We start from the raw sequence: 6000 nt of genomic DNA on the forward strand, positions 1-6000 counted from the left end.
TCCCTTAACCCACCCAACAATATTGTTAATCTTTCTAGCTATTCTCTCAGCCCAGCAGAAGTTGCATCCGAAGAAGTGAGCTGTAGCTCACAAAAGCTCATGCTGAAATAAATGTGTTAGTCTCTAAGGTGCCACAAGTACTCCTGTTCTTTTAGCTTTGGATTGTTTTCAATACTGGAGATGGAGTTGATAACCAACTGGCACAAATGAGGCCCTATTCTGAGTCAAAAATCTATAAAAATGTCCCCTCCCCAAGATCGTAATTGAGAATGTGTTATTTTCTATTTGAGGCACCTTAGCGACTAACACATTTATTTAAGCATAATTAAATAAATGCTTAAATAAATGTGTTAGTCTCTAAAGTGCCACAAGTACCCCTCGTTCTTTTTGCTGATACAGACTAACATGGCTGCCACTCTGAAACTTATTTTCCACGGTGGTTAGGTGATTCGATTCTGAAAACATGACTGGTTATACCCACCAAATGTCTAGTTTGTGTTAGCCAAGTCATATTCCAATACCTTTTTTGCCTTCTGATGTCCTACACTATTAGTTAGTGTTGTTCAGAGTAGTTAATAAAACATTATACTACCAAACTCAGCTCGTGTCCTTTTCTTTAGTTATGCAATATAAATTAAAAGGACTTTAAGAAAGGTGGGATGGGCAATCAGTTAAGCAGTTGTTTAGCCCAGGTTTGCTTCATACCCTATCTTTTTTACACAGGGAAATAGGAATCCAATAGGGTGTGTTCTCTGTGTGTTTAGTGAACAATGTGAAAACTGCACACACCTGAGTTGGAAAAAGATGGACATGTGTAACCCTTCTAATTTAACAAAGAGCAAATTAAAGGATTATTGTGTAAATGGAAGCTTAGGCACTATCTGTTCATCAGTAGATGCTAACTCCAGACAGAAGGGAGGCTCACTGATTATAAATGGTATTTAGATGTCAAGGAGAGTGTGCCCTTTAGTTTGCAACAGTATCTTAAACCCATAGTAAGTAATAATGCACTAAGGTCTGACCATCAGTTGCAATGTTAACTTTAGTCAGAAAGGAAGTGAGTGGCTTTTATTTACATATGGTGAATGAGGAAGTTGAAATTAAGTACATGGATGTTTAAAATGGTTTTAAAGGAGCAATAGGTTGGAGGTGGAATCTCATTCTGGTGAGTGGATGGTTATAATTTATTACATCAGTGACTCTGTATGTAGATTTTCCTGCTGTGTAAAGTAGTGAAGCTATTCCAGCAAGAAGGACCAAACAGATCTAATTTGCTCCATGCTATTCACACTCACACACTACAACTGCCAAGATGCTAAGGAAATTAAGCAAGCAGCCTGCTTAGAGACAAATCAGTCCTAGTCTTCCTGGAATCCTTGCGTGCTCAGATTGCTGATGAAGGCTTCCATTACATCAGTGGAGGAAAAGCTAGAAACTGGTGAAACAAGCGGCCTCAGTAGCAGTTTTGGGGACCCAATCCTGTGCTAAAAGATTTGAACACTCTGAGCTCTAATTGCAGTACCCACTGAGGGAGCAGAGCATTTAATAGAATCAGGTCCACCTATGATGAAGTTATGGATGGATGCAGCAGAATTAAAATTGTAAGTGTACAGGGAACATGCACTGAAGAGCTCTAAGAACCATAATGGCTGAAGAAAGGACACAGGCCCAAAGTGAGGTTACACAGGTTGCTTGAAACTTCCTCTCCCCGCCAAAATGCAGAATGTCGGAGTACTTAGAAATTTCAAAGGGCAATGAATCTATGGATCCTACTATTTTAAGTGCTTGAAGTCTGGATCTTATTCTCAACTTCTGCAAGATCCTGCTGTATTTATAAACATGCACCCATTGTACTGAAGCCTCTGGGCATTTTTAAATTCTAAAGTATAATTAGATTTACAATCAATTTGTGAGCGCGTGCTGGTTCCTTTCACAAGGACATGAACAGACCATCTGAAAGAGGGGAAGATTTGTAAACAAAGATACAAATTGGCCACCGTAGAGTCACAGCAGCTTGTCCCTGCCTAATGTAAAGGACCAGCCCCCTGAAAGTCATGCTGGGAGAAGTTCTTATAAGAGGGCAGGACAACCATATTACACATCATACACTATATAGAAATATTAAAATGCCAAACAGGCTGAATCAAAATGACAGTCAAGACAAAACGTCTCAACGTTAACAAGCCAAGAAAGTTGAAAACAATTTGTTTCAACTTTTTCCCATTGAAAATTTCATTGAAATTGACATGTTCCCACGTAATGTTTCAGTTTCAACTACACTGCATTTTCTGATGGAAAGCTGTTCCACTGAAAACTGCTTGACAGCTTTAACTATGAGAGATCAATCTGTTGTGTTTTACAGGTCTGAGCTGGTGTAATTTGTACACACCCCAATTGATCTGCTGGCAATCTGACTGAGGCCTGCACTATGCCCAGTAAACTGCCAGTGCCTTTCTGTAGGAGCACTGCAACAGATCCGGAAAGGCCGGGTTTAACGTTTAGTAGTATCTATATAAGTAGCCCCTTCCCTGACGTAAAAAATTAATAATTTTAGGTCTGTTCACAAGAACAGGAGACCATCGGCCATGCGAGAATAAAGTTTTCCTAAGTGGAAGAACCACTCAATTTACTTTCTTTTTTGAAATTTTTGAAATACATGATTGTCTTGTCCCCCGCACTGAAACAACTAGTTATAACAGTCACACCATATACCCTCAATAAACAATCCAGGTATGAATGAAGACATGTTTCAAACTTCCACAGAGACTCAGGAAGACAGAGAAATAGGGGCATGGATCAGTTACAGCCAGAGAAGCTTATAAAGTCTGAGACAAAGGGATGTCCAAGTCTACATCTGACAGGGAAATGAGTGTGGTGGGGCTTGCACCCTCCTGCAGACAAAGGGATGGGTCTGTGGGGAGGAAACGTGTGGCGTTCCCCTTGTGGCGTGGCCCCCTCTGGGATTCCATCAGGGGGCGGGTGGGGTTTGATGACTGCAGAAGAAGCAGAGGCTTCATCCTCCAAACCTGGCAGATTGTGTCACTACTGAGGCTTGGGCAGTCAGGCCTAGTGGTCAGAGTTGGAGTCAGCACCGAATGTCAGAGCCTGGGTCAGGATTCCAAGAGTGAGCCGAGAGGCAGATCCGTCACTACGGCGGACAGGGAAGTCTGCCTTGTTGCACAGACACTTCCTGGAATACCTCCTGGGTTTCAAGCAGGGACCACGAGGGACGCTGTCAGTCTGGCCTTGTGATGAGGCAGTACTTCCTGTGGTAACTATTTCCACAGGGTCTATGTAGTATTGCACGCAGTCCTTCCATGGCTGCCAGCTAGCGGCCCAGAAGCGTTGGCTGTCCTGCAGTGCCATCCCTGCACAATCTCAAACAGATTCCACCTCAGATCTAGGCCACAGCCATGTAGGAGGGGACAGAATTGCCTATAGACTCTGGGGGAATGATTACCTACCCCCATGTTAGAACCTGTTTAACAAAAGCCACACAAACACCAAGAGTGGTTTTTCCAAGTATTTGTTGCCAAACCCAGAGCACATATATAAATAATATCCTTAGCCAGTGTGATGCTGGCAGACCAGGTGCCAGCTCATGCCAAGGCCCCTAGGTCTCAACTGAACATGGAAAAATACTTAGCTGGAACCAGTCTGACTCACCTCTTTTAGAATTAGAAGACTGTGTTTTAGACTTTATGAAATGCTTGTAAGGTGCTGAATGCATTAATCTCATAATACCTGTATCCCAAATTGCAAGGTAATATTTAAGTGTTTGCATTGTAATCCTCTGTAACCGTGTAAATCACCAAACACGAGAAAGACATTGACGAGTGTGAAATTCTGCCCAACAGAGAAGTTCCATCAACACCAGATGAACTATTATGGAACAAAAAAGAGGACAAATGACTGCTGATTGTTCTTCCCTTCCCCTTGGAGATGAGTCTTGCAAATGAAGTTCTCCCATCAGCTGAGAATCACCAGGAGGGAATAAGATAAAAAAACCCTAATAAGAAGAAACACTATCTCTATGCTGCTTGGACTCTTGAAGGCAAGGTTTTGTAGGCATAAATAAGAGATCCCCAGTGTTTAGCCTAGGTCAGCCCTAAGGTACATATAGAGCTTGCTTATTCTAGAAGCTTTTATTATGCTTTGAAAATCATTTGTGTGTGTATGTTTACCTGCTGTCACCTTGTAAATAACGCTCCATTTCCCTTTTCTAGTTAATAAAGCTTTAGCTAGTTTATAATAGGATTGGCTACAAGTGTTGTCTTTGGCATGAGATCTAAGGTGCAATTGACCTGGGGTAAGTGTCTGGTCCTTTGGGACTGGGAGTAACCTAAATATTGTGCTTTGTGGTGTATGGGACCATCTATCACAAAGGTAGGTTTATCTGGGTGATGAGATGGGTGCTCTGCTCTGGGTGATGAGATGGGTGCTCTGCTCTAAGGGGACTGTCTGTGACTCCATAGTTAGGCTGTTATAGTACCTGAGGAGGTTACACTTAATAAATTGTTGGTGAAAACAAAGGCCAGGTCTACACTACAGATGTATATCAGGATATCTCAGGGGTATGAGAAATCCACACCTTTGCTAGTTATACTCACCTAACCACCAGTGTAGAAAGCACTATGTTGATGGGAGAGCGTCTCTTGTCAACACAGCCACTGCCGCTCATGGAGGTGGATTAACTACGCTGATGGGAGAAACTCTTCTGTTGGTGCAGGAGCATCTTCACTTAAGCGCTACAGGGGTGCAGCTGCTCTGATGCAGCGTTTTAAGTGTAGACCTGCCCTGAGTATAGAACTCACAACCAGTTTGGGGTTTGTGCCACGCTTCTAAACAGTCTGTCCTGAGGCTGGTGCACACACAGTCCTCAGTCACTGCAGGACAGCTTGACAGCCAGGTGAATCAATTGAATTATTTCTAAATCTATCCCTAGCTAAGAAAAGAGAGTTGCCAACCAAGAAGCTGAAACCTGATACTCCTCTCCCCTGTAGACTGTACTGCAGATTGAGAGAGAATTTAACCAGCGATTATACTTTGATATGGCTGCTTACTAGTTTACTCACATGATTTCAAGTGTGAGACATTGCATTTATTGTTGGTTTGCACATTGCATTTATTGTTGTTCTGAACAATAATTACAATTGCTATACTGTCGCCTGTAGGACAAAATCTGTGAAAAGTAACGTTTGGTTTTTCAATCCAATGAATTAAATCATTAGTGATTGGCTTAGATTTGCTTAATGATTGTCTCACTGGCAGTAAGACGGTCGAACAGATATCCTGAGTCCTGGTAAGTTTTGCCTTTCGAAAGGATAAACATCATTCAGAGACATTAATGCAACTAATATAGCCCCTTTCTGTGACAGCTGTTTTCTTTAGTCCTGGACTCTGATCCCATAATGTGCTCAGATATTAAAATTAATTGTAAATGTAATTTAAATGTTCTAACATTAAATTTAAACTTGCGTTATAAACTTTTAAAACATCATGTATAGCACAGACTCCTCTCACCCTTTACCACCACCCTATCTCTAGCCATGTCCTCCTGACATAGGCTGGCATATATCCGTCATTGCACTCACCTAAGAAATCTTCTTTTCCTGTTTAACTTTAAGTTTTTAATTTTGCTAGTACATAAACTGTCAACACTGTGTTTGTACAGTGCATTTCACAATGGGCCCCTGACTTTTGATCCGGTTTCCTGGGCACTACCAAAATATAAACAATTAATTATAATAATAAATCAGGTGCTAGCACAGCCAGTGCAGTGACATAGCGCTGTCTAGCAGTGTGTCCAGTGCAACCTGCCAGTCACTCTTAAAAATATGGATCCTCTGAATATTAAATGTACATGGAGTATACCTGCTGCTGCCAACACCCATTTTATTATGAAGAGAGCAAAAGGAACTTGCTCTGATGAAATAGGGCTTTTGGGGTGATGTATAACAGAGGCAGGTTTCTACTCAGCCAAGCTGAGAATCACTTGAG

Source organism: Mauremys mutica, chromosome 4, assembly GCF_020497125.1.
Source record: "Mauremys mutica isolate MM-2020 ecotype Southern chromosome 4, ASM2049712v1, whole genome shotgun sequence".
Classification (NCBI taxonomy): domain Eukaryota; kingdom Metazoa; phylum Chordata; order Testudines; family Geoemydidae; genus Mauremys; species Mauremys mutica.